Source organism: Ictidomys tridecemlineatus, chromosome 7, assembly GCF_052094955.1.
Source record: "Ictidomys tridecemlineatus isolate mIctTri1 chromosome 7, mIctTri1.hap1, whole genome shotgun sequence".
Taxonomy (NCBI): domain Eukaryota; kingdom Metazoa; phylum Chordata; class Mammalia; order Rodentia; family Sciuridae; genus Ictidomys; species Ictidomys tridecemlineatus.
In genome coordinates, this window is record NC_135483.1 from 165,554,580 (window position 1) to 165,576,505 (window position 21,926).

The following is a 21,926-nucleotide window of genomic DNA, read 5'->3' on the forward strand; positions in this document are numbered from 1 at the left end:
AACCCTTTCAGGGAAATAATAACAAAACTTTTCAAACCTTGGAAATAAGATGGACATCCAGATATAGGAGGCATGCAGATTAAAACATTATGATTAAAATGCCTAACACAGAGAACAAGGATAGAATTTTAAAAGCTTCAAGAGAAAAACATAGTGACACATGTAAAAAGGTAAGCCAACTAGAATTACTTTTGATTTCTCAAAATAAGCTCTAAAACTCAGGAGGGCATTGTTCCAAGCTCTTAAGGAAAATAACTGTCAACCAAAATTTCTATATCCAGAAAACTATCCTTTGGAATATAAGGGAAAGAAAAACCTTCCAAAATAAACAGAAATTAAAATAATATATAGGAAAAAAAGAATGTATGCCTACAAAGCCAGCATGACAGAAAATACTTAAAGAAATGCTATATATGGAAGAAATTAAAAACAAACTCCAGGGCTCATAAATGGATGAATCTCATTAGAAGAATAGCTAAGCAAATGAGAAACAAGACTGAATTATACATTAGAAAGAAATCAAAATTGCAAGAATTAATAAACATTTCTCATAATAACATTGTAAATGGTCTCAACTCTTCAAAAAAGACAGACTCAGACTGGATTAAAAAACACGATCCAACTGTATGTTGTTTGTAATCATCTCATAGGCAGAGACAGCCACAAGTTGGAAATGATAGGAAGGAAAATGACATTACATGTAAGTGGAGCCTCAAAACAGGCAGAAGAAGCTATTCTCATATCTGACAAAGCAGATTTCAAGCCAGAATTAATCAGAAGAGACATTCACTATATACTGCTAAAGAGAACAATCCAACATGAAGACACATTGATACTATTTATGCCCCAAACATCAGTATGCCCAATAACATAAAAGAAACACTACTCAACATAAAGACTCAGACAGATCCCAATGCAATAATCCTACCTCTCACCAATTGATAGGTCATCCAGACATAAAAGCAGTAAAAACTCTGTATACCTAAAGTATATTATACATTAAATGTACCTAACAGCCAAATACACTTTCTTCTCAGCCCTTCATGGACGCCTCTTCAAAATACCATGCTTTAGAACACAAAATAAGTCTTAGTAAATATTTAAAAAACTGCTATAGTTTCTTTCATGCACCTTACTAAATCATAGTGAAAAGAAACTAGAAATCAATAGCAATAAAAACAACAGAATTTATGTGAAAATATGGAGTGATTAAATAACACATTTTTGAACAATGAATAGGTCATCTAAGAATCAGGGAAGAAATTTAAAAGTCTAGAAACAAATGAGAACAGAGTTACAATATATCAGATGTCTAGAACACTAGAAGGCTAGACAAGAGGAAAGTTTATAGTTATGAGTACCTACATTTCAAAAAAGCAAGAAAGATTCCAGACAAACTAATGATGCATCTCAAGATCTTCAAAAAACAAGTCAATTCCAAAACCAGGACAAGAAGAAAATAATTAAGATAAAAGACAAATATCAACGAGATTAAAGCAATACAAAAAAATCAACATAATGAACAATTGTTTATTTGAGGTGACAGATTTGCTAAGCCCTTAGCCAAACTAACCAAAAGAAAGAGAAAGAGCCCCCAAATTAGTAAAATTTGAGTTAAAAAAGGAGCTATGGCCACAGACGTCACTGGAATCCAGAGGTTCACTAGGGACTATTTTGAAAACTTGTGTTCCAATAAATTAGATAGAAATAGATAAATTTCTAGACATATACAACCTACAAAAATTGAGCCAAGAGGCTATACAAAATTTAAACTGACCAATAATAAACAATGATATTAAAACAGTGATAAAAAGCCTTCCAACAAAGCAAACCCCAAGATCAGATGAATTCTTATATGAATTCATATTTAGAGAAGGACTAATGTCAATAAGTTCCTTAAATTATTCCATGAAATATAAAGGGATGAAATACTTTCAAATTCATTCTATGATGCCAGGATCATCCTGATACCTAAACATATAAAAGAAGAACTACAGATCAACATCTTTGATGCACATAGATGCCAAAATCCTTAATAAATATTATCAAATCCTATTTAATATCACATTAAAATAATGTTCATCATTATCAAATTGGTTTCATTCCAGGGATGCAAGGATGGTTCAACATTCTTGCATCAAGTGAAATCAAAAAATGTAATTCACCACATAAATATAATTAAAGATGAAAACCACAGTCATCTTAATAGATGCTGAAAAAGCTTTTGTCAAAATTCAGCACCTATCATAATATAAACAGTAAAGAAGCTAAGAATAGAAAGAACTTACTTAAATATCATGGAGGTGGGGCTGGCATTGTGGCTCAGTGGTAGAGCACTCGCCTAGCATGTGTGAGGCCCTGGGTTTGATCCTCAGCACCACATAAAAATAAAGATATTGTGTTCAACTACAACTAAAAAAATAATAATAATAAATATTAAAAAAATATCATGGAGGTGATATATGACAAACCCAAAGCCAACATCATAGTAAATGGGGGAGGGACAATGGAAAATATTTCGTCTAAAATGAGGAACAAGACAAGGAAGTTCACTCTCACCACACTTATTTAATAGTACTTTGAAATTTAGGTAGAGCAATTACACAAGAGAAGGAAATAAAAGGAATACAAATAGGAAAGGAAAAAATAAAATTATCACTGTTGGAAGATGACATGATCCTATACTTAGGATATTCATAAAGCTCAACAAGAAGACTTCTATAGTTGATAAAAAATAAACATAGTGGAATATAAGATCAACATATAAAAATCAACAGCTTTCCTGTATAACAATAATAAAGCTGCTAAGAAAGAAGTCAGGAAAACAGTTCCATTCACAACAGCCACAAATAAGCAAATAAGTTGGGTGGCGCACATCTGTAATCCCAGCGGCTCTGAAAGCTGAGTCAGAAGGATTGTGAGTTCAAAGCCAGCTTTAGCAACAGCGATGCACTTAGCAACTCAGTGAGACCCTGTCTCTAAATAAAATACAAAATAGGACTGGGGATGTGGCTCAGTGGTTGAGTGTTTTTGAGTTCAATCCCCAGTACCAAAAAACAAAACAAAAACAAATGAACAAACAAACAAAAACCTAGGGATAAATCTAACCAAGGAGGAAAAAGACCTCTACAATGAAAATTATAGAACACAGAATAAAGAAATTAAGAAGACTTTAGAACATAGAAAGACCTCCCTGTTCTTTGATATGCAGAATGAATATTGTTAAAATGGCCATAATACCGAAAGCAATCTACAGATTCATTGCAATCCTCATCAAAATACCAATGAAATTTATTAAAGAACTAGAAATAATAGTCTGAAATTCATTAGGAAGAATAAAAGATGCAAAATAGTAAAAACAATTAGAGCAATTCAGGAAGCATCACAAAACTTAATTTCAAATTATAATACAGAGCTATAGTAACAAAAATTTCATGGTATTGGCATAAAAACAGACATATACACAAATGGAATAGAATAGGAGAAATGGAAACAAACCCACACAGATATTTTCATCTGATTCTTGATGCACCAAAACATATATTGGGGCCTTTTTAACAGCTAATGTTGGGAATCTGGATATCCATGTACAGAGGAATGAGAGTAATTCCCTATCTCTCACTCTGCACAAAAGTCAACTCAAAATGGATCAAGGACGTAGTATTTAGACTAGAAACTTTGCAACTCCTAGAAGAAAACATAAGGTCAACACTCCCAACATGTAGGCACAAGTGATGACATCCTCAATAGGACTCCTAAAGCTCAGGAAATAATACTTAGAATTAATAAATGGGACAGCATCAAATTAAAACACTTCTTTACAGAAAGGGAAACAATTAATAGGGTGAAGAGAGAGTCTCCAAAATGGGAGAAAATCTTTGCCAGCTGGTCTTCTGACAGAAGATTAATATCCATAATATATAAAGAACCCCCCAAAAAACAAAAACAACAAAATAACTCAATCAATAAATGGGCAAATTAAATAAATAGATACTTTTCAAAAGAAGAAATAAAAATAGCCAACAAATTAATGAAAAAATGTTCAAGAGCTTTAGTAATCAAGGAAATGCAAATCAAAACTATATTGAGACTTCATCTCAGTTGAAATGGTCATCATCAAGAATATAAATATTAGGTCTGGGGTTGTGGCTCAGTGGTAGAGTGCACGTCTAGCGTGCACAAGGCACTGGTTTCTATCCTCAGCACCACATAAATGTAAAATAAAGATATTGTATCTACCTAAAGCTTAAGAATAAATATTTTTTAAAAGAATACAAATACTAATAAATGTTGGAGAAGATGTGGGGAAAAGGAACACTTATACACTGTTGGTGAGATTGTAAATTAGTACAACTACTATGAAAATCAGTGTGGAGGTTCTTCAAAAGAGTAGAAATAGAACCCCTACATGACCAAATATACTACTCTTTGGTATTTATCCTAAAGAATTAAAGTCATCCACATATATAGCAGCACAATTCGTGATAGCCAAGCTATCAGCCTAGGCATTGGTTCACAAGTGAACAGACAAAGAAAGTGTAGTATATATATATACACAATGAAGTTTTATCCAGCCATAAAACAAAATTGTCATTTACAGGAAAATGTATGGAACTTGAGGACATTATGTTAAGCAAAATAAGCCAAACTCAGAAATTGTCAAGAGTCAGTCATATGTTTTCTCTCATATGTGGAAGACAGAGAAAAAAGGGCAAAAAATTTAAAAGGAGAGGGTGGGGCATCTCATGAAATTAGAAGTGAGACCAGCAGAGTAGAAGAAGGGGACCAGGGTATGGAGGAGGGAAGGAAAAGTGAAGGTACAAGGAATGAGATTGACCAAGTTATGTGCATGTATGAATATGTCACTATTATGTATAATTATGCTGCACCAATTAAAAATTAATTTAAAGAAAAATATGTATAAAAAGAGAAAAGTGCACTAAAATATTTCAAATTTTTGATAGCCTCAAAATGATAATTAGCCATCTGTTCAGTAATAGGATGAAATTTTATGTAGGTAGTAAAATCAGGTAAAAATAGGAAGAGCTTTCATTAATTGAGTTGTTATTAGCTCATTTGAAATAAATTATTTTATTTGATCCTCATAACAGCTCTATGAGGTAGGTATTATTAGCATATTATTTCTTCTCACTCATAGATGAGGAAAATGAGGCAAAGTTGTGTTAAGTCAGTTACCTGCGGTCCCCCCGAGCTGGGATATTCAAGCTGTGAAGAGTCACTTCAGGACCCATACCTTTAACAAGTTCTTTGTTTTTACAAAGAACGTTATCACACGAAAAATTTTTATTTAAAATTGTCCATTCCCATGGACCCACTGAATAAAAGGCTGAGATGATCTGTGAAGTTTATATCTGGCTGGGTCCTTTTGTGGTAACAGTGTAGGGATGACAGAATTATGACTGGTATATATTTTTTCTCTTTTCCAAATTATCATCTAATATTGGTTTATATATTAAAGCTAAGAAGTTTCTTCCAACTTTTTTTCTCATTGGTTCTTTTTTTTGGGGGGGGGCCAGGGATTGAATTCAGGGGCACTCGACCCCTGAGCCACATCTTCCACCCTATTCTATATTTTATTTATAGACAGGGTCTCACTGAGTTGCTTAGTGTTGAGAGCCACAGCCAAAGGGGCCCCAGCAAACTTCCAGCTGCCAGCTGATGATCCAGCTGCCAGCAAACTTCCAGTTGCCGGCTCATGATTGGCTCACAGTGGCCCCAGCAACATCTAGCTGATTGGCTCCTCTGCGGTGATGTTCATTGGGCTGTTTCCCTGCCCTTCAGACTGCCAGCTGATGATTGGCTCACAGCGGCCCCAGCAACATCTAGCTGATTGGCTCCTCCACGGAGCTGCTCATTGGGTGACTTCTTTGGCTCTGCCCACGCAACCCAGCCAATCGGCCTCAGGAGCAGGAGGATATGGGGAGGTGGAGAGGCTGGTGTGGGGTGAGAGGCTTGTGGAAGCCGGTGGTGGCAGTTGGGCTCTGAGGGTTTTTCCCTGGAGCTGTTTTGTTTGGCGTTTGTAGTTCTAAAAATAAAGTTAGTTTCTTTTTGACAAGTGGCTCCTGATTTGTGCCAAGCCAGACTTCGGCACTTAGTGCTGTGCTATTGTTGACATCTACCACCCTATTCTATATTTTATTTATAGACAGGGTCTCACTGAGTTGCTTAGTGCTGTGCTGTTGCTGAGGCTGGTTTTGAACTTGTGATCCTCCTGCCTTAGCCACCGGAGCCGCTGGGATTATAGGCATGCATCACTAGGCCTGGCAGCTCATTGGTTTTTCATTGTTAATGAAACTTTCCTCTTCTTTTTAGTTTGGTCTTCACATCTGTTTCCTTTCTATCCGCTATTTCAGTGTCAGGGAAACTTGCAACTCACGCACGGACTCTTCTCTCAGGAGCTGGTTGTGAGGACTGATTCCCCAACCCTGGTTCCATTCCGGCTCCCCACTCTTTCCTCCTTCAGTAAGTCATCTTTCTGTTACTGTAACAAATGCCTGAGATAATCAGCTTCAAAACACAAAAGGTCTATTTTGGCTTATGGTTTCAGACATTTCAGTCCACAGTCACTTAGCCCTGTTGTTTAAGGTTGTGGTGAATAGTACAAGGTAGAGGAAGCACAAGGTAGAGGAAGCTGTTCAAGCTGACAGTTTGGAAGCAGAGAAAAGGAGAGGAAGGAACTGGGTTCCAATATCCTCTTCTAAGGCACTTCCTCCCCAAGGAACTAACTCCTCCCACTAGGCCTCACCTCCCAAAGGTTTCCACCACCTCCAACAGTGCCACCTGCTGGGACCAAGCCTTCAACACACTGGCCTTTGAGGGTCATTTAAGTTCCAAACTATTGCACTTCTCTTCCATGAATAGATCGTGGTAAGTGGTATTGAACACCTTCTCCTGTCTGCAGCAGGAATCTCAGACTCTCTTCACCCATATTCTAGGTGTAAATTTTCAGGATTAATCTTGTTTCTTATGCAACCAGGAAGTCAGAATTTGAGGTCAATCTTGTCAAATTGGCTGCGATTTATAATTAGTAAAGTAGCCTTAAAGAATATGGTTGTCCAAACATCAACTTGTACCTAAATGTGGTCATGCAACTAAGTCTGGCCAATGAGAGGTAACAGAAGTAACTATGGCAGCTGCAAAAAAACCCCCCCAAAACAAAAAACCTTTCCTTGAAAGATATCTATGTTTTCCCCTTGCCCTTTATTTGTCTCTTCTTACATCCTGTTGATTAGATAATGGATTTGATGGCTGGATCTCTACCTTCTGTGTTGAACTGTGGAGGGCCATATTACAGGAATAGCTGCATGGTGAAGAATAGCTGAACATTGAATGAGGACGTTTAAGGAGCAAATGCACCATACCAGCCTAGACCACCTACCTCTGGACTTTTATGTGAATGAAAAAAATCAGAATTTATATTTCTCTCAAACTGATTAGCCCAACTAATGCTTTGTTCTTTGATTAAAATATCTGGAATGTTTGTTCCTAGTATAAGCTTGAAAGAAATTTGTATAGATGATTATTTTTATTTTCTAATTATTATTTAAAATGTATACACTTAAATCTGAGCTGGCCTAAATGTTTAATATGGATGATCTTGTTGTTCTTATTTCATCCTTTTGTGCTTTTTTGAGGAGGATGGAGATGCTTAATTAAGATGGTACAGTTTGAACAGAATCGTCCTGAGAGGTGTGACTCACATGGAAAAGTCATTCTGAGTCACTCAAATTACAGACACAGCTTTTGTATTGAGTTCATGGTGAATAAGAATTCACAGTAAGAGTTTGAAAGCTACATACATAAAGCCAAGTGTGAAGGAGACAGATTCATTTTGAAAGGTTAAAGATAATCAAGATCATGACTCAAAAAGAGCCATGTCTTAAAAATCTACAGTTCCTTGTTTTCCTTGCTGGGCCCTCTCTTGCAATGCAATAACCGCAAAGGTGGAAATGTAGAACTTTAATCAAGGCCATTGAATGGAATGACTGATCTTCTGAGGGAGCCACAAGAACCTCCCTATTCCAAGAATCACTTTCTACCCCCAACCTCTTTTTTTTATTAACGGAGGATTGAACTCAGGGGTACCTCTACCACAAGCTACATCCAAAGCTCTTTTTACTTTTTATTTTGAGTCAGAGTTTTGGTAAGATGCCCAGACTTGCGACCCTCCTGTCTTAACTGCCTGAATCACTGGAATTACAGGTGTGCACCATCATGCCCAGCTTCTTTTCTTTCTTTTATTGTGTTACCCCAAAGCTTCAGGGCTCCAGAGCCAAGGTTTTCTACTTTGGCTTCATTACATATTTAATAAGCAAACACAAGAAAATCAGTTCTCTTCAACAAATCCCTATGCAATGTCAGCTGATATCTACTAAGTACCACAAATAAACTTAACTCCCTAGGCAATAACCAGGAGGACCACCTTAATGGCAGATTTGAATCAAGAATTCAAACACACATGTCTTGGGGCTGGGGATGTGGCTCAAGCGGTACTGTGCTCGCCTGGCATGCTTGCAGCCCGGGTTGGATCCTGAGCACCACATACAAAACAAAGATGTTGTGTCCGCCGATAAACTAAAAAATAAATATTAAAATTCTCTCTCTCTCTCTCTCTTAAAAAAAAAATTCAAACACGCATGTCTTAAGAAACACAGTACCAGAGCCAAAAGGTAGAAACAATCCAATGTCCACCAACAGATGGGCAAACAAAATATATGCACATTTTATATATTTACTTATATAAATGAAATGTATCCATACAATAAAATATTATTTGTCTGTATAAAGGAAGAAAGTACATGGATGAGTCTCAAAAACATGCTAAGTGAAACAAGTCAGACATGAAAGATTACATATTTTGTGATGCTGTTTATAGGAAATATTCAGAATAGCTAAAACTGGGTTCCCGGAAGGTATATCGTATGTTGCTAGGGACTTTCCCAGAGGGAATGGGGAGAGAATGCTTACTGGGTAGGCAGCTTCGTTTGGGGTGATAAAAAACATCTTATAACTAGATAGAAGTGATGGTTGCACTACACTACAAATTTACTAAAGTCACAGATCTGTGTACTTTAAAACAGTTAATTCTATCTCATGTGAATTGCACCTCAATAATAAGAAAAAGAGAGATTAGAATTGATTGATTGATTCACACATGCATTATTCTAAAAACATTTCCCCCCTTTCCCTGTCTCTCTCTCTCTCTTTTTTTTTCTGCACTGAGGATTGAACTTAGGGGATTCTACCACTTCTTCCCCAGCTCTTTCATTTTTTATTTTTATTTTGAGACAGGGTCTCACTAAGCTGCCCAGGTGGGCCTTGAACTTGCGATCCTCCTCCTTTATCAGATTTGTATCTTACAAATACTTTCTCCCAGGCCGTGTTAGTCCTTTCATCTTTTCTTTCTCTTAATAATGCCTTTCACGGAGCTGAAGATTTTAATTTTAGTGAAGTCCAACTTATTAGTTATTTCTTTTGTGAATTGTGCTTTTGGCATTTTATCTAAGAAACCATTGCCAAATGCAAGGTCATCTAGGTTTTCGCCTGTGTTTTCTCCTAGAAGTTGTAGTCTTGTATTTCACACTTAGGTCTATGATCAATTTTGAGTCAATTTTTTTGTGTGTGAAACATGTAAGGCCCGTGTCTGGATTCACTTTTTACACTTGTTCTAGCACTTTGTTGAGAAGACCATCTTCTCTACTGAATAGCCTTTGTTTCTTTCTCGAAGGTCATTTGGTTGTATTTGTATGGGTCTGTTTCTGTTTCTCTGTCAGTTAGTTACCCCACCTTCTGGATCACTGAAGCTTTACCTTACATCTTGACAGTATACAATGTTGGGGAAATGTGGAGAATTTTGACTGAATTGTTTGTTTCATTTTAAACAATATGTTATTATACTTGAAAAAATAAAAACTAAAAAAAAGTCTAGTGGTTTTATTAAACATGATGAATGTATTTATTTTAAACACAAGTGGCATAATATTATATTTAATACTTTCTCTCTTTTTTCCTCTTGTGATATGGGGAACCAAACCCAGAGTCTCATGCATGCTAAACATGTGCTCTACCACTGAGCTACACCTTCAGCCTCTTCTCTTTCTTTTCATTCATGGGGTCATGTCGATACGTCTTTTACAATTTTTCCATATTTAAACAATGGTACAAAAAACCATCTTTTCTTTCTTATTTGGTAAGGACTTCTTGCTTCATATCTAGGGTTCCCATCCCTTTTTTAGTCCTTCTTCCAAGATAGGGTATGATTTCAACTATTTTATATCTTTAGTCTCTTCCTCTCTCTTCAATCCTTTAATCTAAAAGCAAACTCTGCCTCCCTCGTTGAATAAATTCCCTCTCTTTTGGGCCCTGTCCTAGGGAAACATTAAGACTAGTTTATACTATCTCCCTTCCTCTTTGCCCATTTACTTCAAACTTCCCTGACATCTGCATTTCACCTTAACCATTCTAACAAGTCTTCAGCGTTCAAGGGTGACATTCATCTTGGTTGCCTCCTCCCTGTTTCTCCAAGGATCCACTACAGAAGTTCTATCTAGGACTTCTTGCTATCCTTCTCTTCCTGATCTTTAAATGTGGATATTCCTGAGGATCACTCTTTTTTTCCCCCCTCTATTTATATTTTGTCTTTTGACAATTTTGTGGCTTCAAGTACTATTTCAATACAAGTGACTCTAAGATGGATTTTTATGCCCTACATTCCTTTCTACAAGTCTTTTCAATTTCTGGAAGATTTTCCCACTTGATTTTTCCCTCTGGTACCTCAAACTTAATATACACCCAACATTTAAGAAGCCTTATTCCAAATCTCCTGTCCATGTCTCCAATTTTGGCTAACAGCACTACCAGAACATCATTTTCACCCTAGTCCCCCTTCTTCTATCTTCCTGTAGCCAACTAGTTTCTAATTGGGTGGGTTCTGTATCTACTATGGTTTTTGCTCCTTATAATGAGGACTTGTTTAAATTACATATACCAAACTATTTTTTCCCCTATTTTATTTCCTGGTAACCTGTATTTCTCCATCTCAATTTCCTCAAGCCAAGAATGGAAACTGAGATGCTCCAACCCTTGGCTCGAGCAGATGCCAGTGAAACCAAAATGGAAACATCTCTGGGCAGCACAGCCTGGCTAAGTCCACATATGTACATCTCTCACTTTTGTTCCTATAAATTGTAATGTTTATGTTTGACACACAGGCATATTAACTGCTTTCCCAGTTTGGGTCAAACTGCAATTAAATTCCCTTTTCCTGTTTATTATCATTTCTCTTATTTCTGACATTGGTGGGCAATTGAATTCAGTCTGCCTGAACCCAGCAGGGTCTCTGGCCTGGGGCACAGGTAACTCTGTGGGTCATCCGATTTGTCTGAGACAACAGTGTTTGGAGGAAAATCTTGAAGAAGCTGAAAATGAAGATACAATTTCCACAGATGAAGATTTTGGATAGTTGACTGAGCTGCAATTCTATTATCTCTGCACTGGAGAATCTTGAATCTTGACCAAGCTGTGTTTAAGGAGATTCTTCAGGTTGCAAAAAAGATGGTGGTTGAGTGGCAGGTACAAAACCAGGGTGAAAGCTATTGTCCTAGTTGAGTGGAGAGGTCATAAAGGCAGAGAAACTGTAAAGGTGAGGCAGGTGGCTACTGGAACTCCAGGTCAGACACTGTTGGGTTTCAGAAGGCTGGATTCAGTCACCTGCCTACATCAGAAATAAGAGAAATGATATAAAAAGGAAAAATGTATTTAATTACTGTCTGACTGGAACTGGGAAGGCAGTCAAATCTGCCTCCATTGGTGCTTCAGAAACATTACAATGTAAATGGACAAAAGGCAGAAAATATACATATATAGATTTATCCAGGCTTTGCTAGCCAGAGAGATGTTACAATTCAGCTTTCCCTGGTACTTGTCTGAGGGTGCTGGGGTGGAAAATGCAGGTTATCAGGAAATTAAAGGGAAAAAAGTTTGGAAATTTTAATTCAAAGGAACCCTGCTACCGCAGCTTCTGAGTCTGGGTCTTTAGTCCTGGTCATTGTATCTTTCTGGACCCCAACCTGCCACCTTACCCCATATCTCCAAAACATAACTGTAGTGCAAGGTCTGTTTCTAATATTGCCTTCTTCCATTGTCCGTGGTCTAATATCTCTTCATTTGGAACGTTTGCTTCCTCTCCTGAAGAGAATAAAATTTCATATGAATCTCTTCCATGTCTTCTTTCCACTTTGTATCTCAGGCTGTAATTTATTTATGTCTTGTGATATGGGGATTGAACCCAGAGTCTTGGACATGCTAGACTAGCACTACACTGCTGAGCTACTCACAGCCCCTTCTGCATCATTTACTGATGAGCATGCTATAGTTGAATGCAGTTTTATCTTTATAGCTTTTTTAAGCACTTAAGCTGATGCAGAGCCTGGCATACAGTAAGCACTCCATAAATGCTCATTCAATGAATTCATGATTGATAAAGAAGAAATGATTGACTCTGGAATGTTAAGTTTCATAAAATATTATGATACATTCATGATCTTGCTTTAGCAAGTAATGTATTGGACATAATTTAGATTATTACTCATGTAGTTTTATATTATAAAGTATAAGTAGTTTGTGACATGGAATTGTGACATACCCTATGTCTCCCTTTCGTCTTTTTATTGAGATATAGTTCATATTCCAAAACATTCACCTTTTCAAGTACACAGTTCAGTGGTTTTTATTATGGTCAGAGAATTAAGTAATCATTAATTTCAGAGAATTTCCTTCCACTTAAAGAGAAAACTCTCTACCAATTATCCATCACTCTATTTCTCTTCTTTCCCCACCCTCTGATAACAAGTAATTCATTTTCTGTCTCTTTGGATTGCCTGTTCTGGGTATTTTATGTAAACAGATCATACAAATCATAGTCCTTCGTGCCTGACTTCTTTCACTTCTTTCATAGTGTTCTGCTATGCTGTGGAGTGTTAGCACTTCATTCCAACAAAGGCTGAAATATTCTGTTGCATGGATATGCCACACTTATTTATTCATCAATCAATGGAAGCTTGCATTGCTTCACTGGTTGACTATTGAAAATATTACTGCTATGAATGTTCATGTACAAGTTTTGTGTGAACATATACTTTAATTTCTCTTGGGCATCTACTTAGAAGTAGAATTGCTAAGAATTACAGAAACTTTATGTTCAGTTTTTTGAGAATCTGCCAAACTGTTTTCCCAAGTCGGGGTATCATTTTACAGTCCCACCAGCAAAGTACTAGGGTTCAAATTTTTCATACCCTTGCCAACACTTGCTATTGTCCCCCTCCTCCTTAAATTATAAGCTTACCCTATTGGACATGATGTGGTGTCTCATTGTGGTTCTGGTTTGCATTTCCTTGATAACTATTCATGTCAAACAGGCATCTTTTCAGGTGCATATTGGCCATTTGCTTATCTTTTTTGGAAAAATAGCTGTTCAAATTCTTATTCACTTTTTAAATTCGGTTTGTTTTTTTGTGGGTTTGGGTGTAGATTTTGTTGTGGTGATTGTTGAGTTGTTAAGTATTCTTTTCTTTTAATTCTGGATATTAGTCTCTTATCAGAATAAAGGTTTGTAAATATTTTCTCCCATTCTTTGGATTATCTTCTCACTTTCTTAGTGATGTCCTTTACAGAAGTTTAAAATTGTGGTCAAGTTCAACTGCTTATGCTTATGTTCTTGGTGTCATATCTAAGAAGCCATTACCCTATTCAAGGTAATGAGGTGTTAACAACAGTATTTTCTTCTGTGAGTTTTATGATTTCAGTTCTTTGATACATTGTGACTTTTAAAAATATGTGGTGTGAGGTAAGGGTTCAATCTCATTCTTTTGCATATAAATACTCATTTGTCTCAACTCCACTTATTTTATTAATTTATTTGTTCTAATTTGTTATATATGACAGCAGAATGCATTTCAATTCATAGTACACATATAAAGCACAATTTTTCATGTCTCTGGTTGTACACAAAGTAGAGTCACACCATTTCATGTCTTCATACATGTACTTAGGGTAATGATGTCCATCTCATTTCACCTTCTTTTCTATTCCCTCAACTCCCTCCCTTCCTCTACCTCACTGTTGCCCTATCTAAAGTTCCTCCATTCCTCCTATGCTCCCCCCACTCTCCATCCCCCTTATGAATCAGCATATCAGAGAAAACATTTGGCATTTGTTTTTTTGTGATTGGCTCACTTTAATTAGCATAATATTTTCCAACTCCATCCATTTGCCTGCAAATGCCATGATTTTATTCTCTTTTAATGCTTAGAAATATTCCATTGTGTACATATAGCACAATTTCTTTACCCATTCATCTACTGAAAGGACATCTAGGTTGGTTCCACAATTTAGCTATTGTATATTGTGCTGCTATAAACATTGATGTGGCTGTGTCCCTGTAGTCTGCTGTTTTTTAGTTCTTTGGGTATAAACCAAGAAGTGGGATAGCTGGGTCAAATGGTGGTTCCATTCCAAGTTTTCCAAGGAATCTGCATATTACTTTCCAGATTGGTTGCACCAATTTGCAGTCTCACCAGTAATGTATGAGTGTGCCTTTCTCCCCACATCTTCACCAACACTTATTGTTGTTCGTATTCTTAATAGCTGCCATTCTGACTGGAGTGAGATGAAATCTTGGTTTTGATTTGCATTTCTCTAATTTCTAGAGATATTGAACATTATTTCATATGTTTGTTAAGTGATTGTATATCATCTTCTGAGAAGTGTCTGTTCATTTCCTTGGCTCATTTATTGATTGGGTTATTTGCTTTTTTTGGTGTTAAGTTTTTTGAGTTCTCTATATATCCTAGAGATTAGTGCTCTGTCTGATGTGCGTGTGGTAAAAATTTGCTCCCATTCTGTAGGCTATCTATTCACATCACTGATTGTTTCTTTTGCTGAGAAGGAGCTTTTTAGTTTGAATCCTTCCCATTTATTGATTCTCAATTTTATTTCTTGTGCTATAGGAGTCTTATTACAAAAGTCAGGGCCTAATCTGATATGATGAAGATTTGGGCCTACTTTTTCTTCTATTAGGTGCAGGGTCTCTGGTTTAATTCCTAGATCCTTGATCCACTTTGAGTTGAGTTTTGTGCATGGTGAGATATAAGGGCTTAATTTCATTTTGTTGCATATTGATTTCCAGTTTTCCTAGCACCATTTGTTGAAGAGTCTATCCTTTCTCTAATATATGTTTTTGGCACCTTTGTTTAATATGAGATAACTGTATTTATGTGGGTCGTCTCTGTGTCCTCTATTCTGTACCATTGATCTACATTGGTGCCAATATTATGCTGTTTTTGATACTATTGCTCTGCAGTGTAGCTTAAGGTCTGGTATAGTGATGCAGCACCTGATTTGCTGTTCTTGCTAAGGATTGCTTTGGCTATTCTGGGTCTCTTGTTTTTCCAGATTAATTTAATGACTGCTTTTGCTATTTCTATAAGGAATGTCATTGGTATTTTGATTGGAATTGCATTAAAAAATGTATAGTGTTTTTGGTAGTATGGTCATTTTGACAGCATTAATTCTGCCTATTCAGGAACAAGAGAGATATCTCCATCTTCTAAGGTCTTCTTCAATTTCTTTCTTTAGCATTCTGTAATTTTCATTGTAGTGGTCTTCACCTCTTTTGTTAATTCCTAAGTATTTTTTTTGAGGCTATTATAAATGGGGTAGTTTTCCTGGTTTCTCTTTCAGAGGATTTGTCACTGATGTACAGAAATGCCTTTGATTTATGGGTGTTGATTTTATATCCTGCTACTTTGCTGGATTCATGTATTAGTTCTAGAAGTTTTCATGGAATTTTTTGAATCTTCTAAGTGTAGAATCATATCATCAGCAAATAGTGATAATTTGAGTTTTTCTTTTCCTATGTGTATCCCTTTAATTTCTTTTGTAGGTCTTATTGCTCTGGCTAGAATTACAAGAACTATGCTAAATAGAATTGGTGAAAGAGGGTATCCCTGTCTTGTTCCAGATTTTAGAGGGAATGCTTTCAATTTTTCTCCATTTAGAATGATGTTGGCCTGGGACTTAGCATAGATAGCTTTTATAATGTTGAGATATGTTCCTATTATCCCTAGTTTTTCTACTGTTTTGAACATGAAGGGTTGCTATATTTTGTTGAATTCTTTTTCTGCATCTATTGAGATGATCATATGATTCTTATCTTTAAGTCTATTGACGTGATAAATTACATTTATTGATTTCCGTATTTTGAACCAACCTTGCATCCCTGGGATGAACCCCACTTGATTATGGTGTACTATCTTTTTGATATGTTTTTGTATTCAATTTGCCAGAATTTTTATTGTGAATTTTTGCATCTATGTTCATTACAGATATTGGTCTGAAGTTTTCTTTCTTTGATGTGTCTTTGCCTGGTTTTAGAATCAGAGTGATATTTGCCTCATAGAATGAATTTGGAAGTGTTCCCTCTTTTTCTATTTCATGAAATAATTTGAGGAGTATTGGTATTAGTTCTTCTTTGAAGGTCTTATAGAACTCACCTGTATTCCCGTCCAGTCCTGGGCTTTTCTTGGTTTGTAGTCTTCTAATTTCTTGGATTGCATCTTCTATTTCATTGCTTGAAATTGATCTGTTTAACTTGTGTATATCATCCTGATTCAGTTTGGGCAAATAATATGACTCTAAAATTTGTCGAAGCCTTTGATATTTTCTATTTTATTGGAGTATAAATTTTCAAAATAATTTCTAATTATCTTCTGTATTTCTGTAGTGTCCATCATGATATTTCCTTTTTTCACCATGGGTGTTAGTAATTTGAATTTTCTCTCACCTACTCTTCATTAGCATGGCTAAGGGTTTATCAATTTTATTTATTTTTTCAAAGAACCAACTTTTTGTTTTGTCATTTTTTTCAATTGTTTCTTTTGTTTCAATTTCAGTGATTTCAGCTCTGATTTTAATTATCCCCTGTCTTCTACTGCTTTTGGTGTTGATTTGTTCTTCTTTTTCTAGGGCTTTGAGATATAATGTTAGGTCATTTATTTGTTGACCGTTTCTTCTTTTAAGGGATAAACTCCATGCAATGAATTTTCCTCTTGGTACTGCTTTCATAGTGTCCTAGAGATTTCAATATATTGTATCAATATTCTCATTTGCCTCTAAGAATTTTTTAAATGAAATTATCTATTTATTCTAATTTGTTTTACATGATGGCAAAATGCAATTCATTTCATATTACACATACAAAGCACAAACCTCTAAGAATTTTTAAATCTCCTCTTTGCTGTCTTTTGCAACCCAATGATCATTCAGTAGCAAATTATTTAGTCTCCAGGTGTTGGAGTAGCTTCTATTTTTTATTTTATTATTGATTTCTAATTTCATTCCATTATGATCTGATAGAATGAAGGGTAGTATCTCTACTGTTTGTATTTGCTAAGAGTTGCTTTGTGGCATAATATATGGTCTGTTTTGGAAAAGAATCCATGTGCTGCTGAGAAGAAAGTTTATTTACTCATTGAGAGATGAAATATTCTATATATGTCTGTTAAGTCTAAGTTATTAATTGTAGTATTGAGTTCTATCATTTCTTTCTTTAGCTTTGTTTGGAAGATCTACCCAGTGGTGAAAGAGGTGTGTTAAAGTCACCCAGAATTATTGTGTTGTGCTATTTGACTCTTAAACTTGAGAAGAGTTTGTTTGATGAATGTAGATGCTTCATTGTTTGGGGATATATATTTATAATTGTTATATCTTGTTGATGTATGGTTCTCTTAAGCAGTATGAAATGTCCTTCTTTATCCCTTTTGATTAACTTTGGCTTGAAGTCTACTTTATTTGATAAAAGGTTGAAATCCCTACTTGTTTCTGCAGTACATGTGAGTGGTATATTTTCCCCCAACCTTTCACCTTCAGTCTGTGGATGTCTTTTCCTATGAGATGAGTCTTTTGAAGGCAACATATTTTTGGCTCTTTTTTTTTTTCAATCCAATCTTCCAGTCTATGTCTTTTGATTGGTGAGTTTAGGCCATTAACATTCAAGGTTATTATTGAGATATGATTTATCATATTTGTTTATTTTTGGTATTTAACTTGACTTGGTTTCTCCTTTGATTAGTATTTCCTTTAGTGTAATATCTCCCTTTTATGACTTTCATTGTTGTTTTTTATTTCCTCCTCATGGAATATTTTGCTGAAGATGTTTTGTAGTGTAGGCTTTCTAGTTGTAAATTCTTTTTAACTTTTTTTTATCATGGAAGGTTTTTATTTCATCATCAAACTAAAGCTTAGTTTTGCTGGATATAAGATTCTTGGTTGGCATCCATTTTCTTTCAGAGCTTGGTATATGTTGTTCCAGGATCTTCCAGCTTTTATGGTCTGGGTTGAAAAATCTGTAGAGATCCTAATTGGTTTCCTCCTATATGTAATCCAATTCCTTTCTCATGTGGCTTTTAAAATTCTCTCCTTATTCTGTATGCTAGGCATTTTCATTATAATGTGGGTTAGTGTGGCTCTGTTGTGATTTTGTAAATTTGGTGTCCTGTAAGACTCTTGTATTTGATTTTCCAATTCATTCTTCATATTTGGAAAAATTTCTGATATTATTTTATTGAATAGATTATTCATTACTTTGGTTTGGAATTCTATGCCTTCTTCTATTCCAGCAATTCTTATACTTTACTTTGGTTTGGAATTCTATGCCTTCTTCTATTCCAGCAATTCTTATATTTGGTCTTTTTATGTTATCCCATAATACTTGAATGTTCTACTCATGTTTTCTCACCATCTTCACTGTGTGGTAACATTCTTTTCAAGATTATATTTTTTCTTCATTGTCTGAGGTCCTGTCTTCCAAGTGATCTAATCTGTTATTGATGCTTTTAATTTGGTTTATTTTTTCATTTCAATGATTTCTTTTTTTTCAGAACCTCTATCTCCTTATTGAAGTAAGCTTTTGTTTCCTGTATTTGCTTAAGTAGCTCTTTATCAAAATTATTTTTGCTGCCTGTATTTTCTCTCTTATATCATCCTTTAATTCACAGAACATTTTAATTATGTACATCCTGAACTCCTTCTTTGCCATTTCTTCTGTTGTGCTTGCCATGGATTCTAATAATGTAATATTTTGGTTTGTTTGGGGGCACTTTCTTCCCTTGTTTTTTCATGTGTCCATGTGTCTTCCCTTCTAGCACTGCAGATCTGTGCTTTAAAGTTTTTACCCTATAGGTTTATGGTGTCTCTGCAGGTTTCCAATACCTCTCCTTTAAGGAGGAGATCAATGTGAACAGATTCCAGTACAAATGATATACAATCTTAAATCAAATATCTGCTATTAAGACATTTATGGTTTTGTCAGAATATTCAGAAATTATTATCTACAATATTTTCTCAATTATTATCTACAATATAAACAGTAGGTTTGCAAAAGAGTGTACAGTTTCTGATGATGGACGAAGAACTGGAGATGAGGTATAGGATGAGATATTGAAGGGAGTAGGAGGTGAGGATATAGAGTTATCAGAACTTAGAAAGTGTGAAAGAGGAAACTAAAGTTGCTTAGTAGCAGGAGAAGAGAGAGAAAATAATATGGGGGAGACAAGTAAGTGGAAAGACAGTAGAGTACAAAAAAAATAAATATTAAGGAAAGTAAAAATGTAAAAATGAGAGATAAAAGAATATACAACACCACTATAATATACTGTTCAGACATCCCAGTCCTCAACAGCCTAATTCATTAAAAGTACTTGGTTTCACAAATGTTGGGGATGTGAGGGCAGAAAGAGAGGGAGAGAGAGAGAGAGAGAGAGAGAGAGAGAGAGAGAGAGAGAGAAATCTTGAAGGAAGATACAAGGATAGTTTTTGTTGGAGATCAGTATCTTTCCAAGCTTCCCTTCTCATCCAATAGGTCAGGTTGTCTGTTGTTCACTGGTATCCCCACCCTCAGGATGATGAAGTTTATTATGGTGGAAGGGTTGGTCCAAGGATCTCCTTTGGGGCCTGCTTCTGTGATGTGGGCACCTGGTCTTATCCCCTTATATCACCTATAGACCTCACAATTCCTGGTCTCTAATTTAGCCTCTAAACTGTATCTCACTCATCCCCTCCCTTTCTACTTCCCAATCAGGAACCTTTCTCTCTGGAGGTCTTGCGGGCTACACCCTAGGGGCTATACACCTGTCATGGAGACCTGTTTTACACTGGGAAGTTCAGGACTCAGTTTTGTGAGCTACAGACCTGCCGCTTAGCTGCAGGCACTGTGCCTGCCAGGTTAGTGGCTGCCAGGGAATGGGGACAGCTGGGGACTTTTGGCATCTTGATATTGCTCCTAAGCCCCAACTGGTGTTCCAAGCTGGGAATTGCCTCAACTAAAGATGGTGATGAAGGTGTCCCAAGATGAAGGTGGCTGCTTTCAGCGATGGGGTTCTGGGTTGAGTGGGGGCGGGTGGCAGCGTTGAGTGGCATGTTCTGAGATGTGGCTCTGTGGTATGCAGTATTGTGGCTGGTGGCTTTCTCCAGACTCAGTGCAGCATCCCCAGATGCAGGCCACCACATGTAGGGGACTGTGGCAGTGGTTGCAGTGCTCCAAGATGGAGGTGACCTGAGGAGCCCCACGTTGGTAGATGAGGGTCCACACAGGAAAGGCTGCCAGAGTTCCTGCATGTGGGCAGTGTCTGACATCTGTGGAGCAGTGGCTGGGATTTCTGCACAGGTAGCCAGCCAAGAGTCCTGCTCCGGTGCTAATGCCTGTGGTCCTACTCGGGTACTGGAGGACCGGGAAGAAGGAGGTCCTGCACAGGAGTCCTTTGCAGTGCAGAGGCTGTGATTCCTGCACAGGAGCAACTGTCAGGGGTCCTCTAATCACTCATAGAGAAACAGTATTCCCACTACTTGAATTCCAGGTCCTGGAGACACAGGATGCAGCCTCCCTTTAGCCTGACATCTTGGATCCCCTCAACTCCACTTATTGAAAAGAATATCATTGAATTATCTTGTCATCTTCATCAAAAATTGCCTGACTATAAATGTAAAAGTTTATTTCTGAGTGTATTTCTCAATTCTATTCCATTGCTCTACCTGCCATCCTTTGCTAGTACCACATTATCTTGATGATTCTAATTCTTTTAAATGTACAAAATTATGTACATATATATATTTATATTTAATAACATAACTATGATGTTTAGAATTTTCCCTTTCCCATATGGACTTTAGATTAAGGATGACAGCTTGTGGAAATGGAGTAAAGAAACAGAAAAATTATATATATAATTACAAGTGACAGTCAAGGCTTTTGGGGGCCAAGAAATCCAGGGATCCTGCTCTCTCCATTTCTTCCTCTCACAACCTTTTCCTATCCAATCTGAATTACAGCCAGAAAACTGAACAGTCAGTGAGTAGAGAAATATAGACACACCCATTCCCTCCCACTCTCCCATCCCCGCCCTGCTGCCACATTAGGAAATTCACCAGTCATTCTCAATGGACTAAATGTTTGACACATGAGAATGTTGAAAGTGAAAGGGCATGAGAGGATGAAAGAATCTTGCTCTCTTGAACAGTCATTCTCAGCATGAACAGTCATCCTCAGCGTGGCCCTCTTTGTCTTAGCTAGTAGGTTACATTTAATAAGATTCAGGCCAAGATGGTAATAACCAGATTGAATATTATTGGTCAACACTATGTTTCAGCCTGTTGGTGAATCAGGATTGCGACCTCTCCTTATTGCATAAGAGGTGAGATACCCTGCTCTAACAGGGCAAATTTTAGTTTTCCTGACTGCACCGCTTTCCCTGATTTCTCCAAAGGTGAATCATTTCCTAAATAGCTGATGCTTCAGTGCTTCCCAGCTTTAAGCCCTGGGGGCTAGCTCAGTTTTTCTCTTTCACTCTCCCTAA

At 36.6% G+C, this 21,926-nt stretch overlaps 2 protein-coding genes across 11 annotated transcripts in view; both read left to right on the forward strand.

The window, feature by feature from the left end:
• The window catches only part of Cflar (CASP8 and FADD like apoptosis regulator), a 57,027-nt gene extending 47,066 nt beyond the window's left edge, over positions 1–9,961 (forward strand). For 3 of the 10 annotated variants that reach the window (XR_013424240.1, XR_013424242.1, XR_013424243.1), the window contains 2 exons: positions 6,375–6,483; positions 7,254–9,961. The gene's annotated coding sequence lies outside the window, so the exon portion shown is untranslated. Of the gene's footprint in view, positions 1–6,374 lie in introns of all 10 variants that reach the window. The other 7 variants (XR_013424234.1, XR_013424235.1, XR_013424236.1 and 4 more) reach the window with 4 other exon arrangements.
• Positions 1–21,926, forward strand: part of Casp10 (caspase 10) — a 68,859-nt gene that overhangs the window by 3,515 nt on the left and 43,418 nt on the right.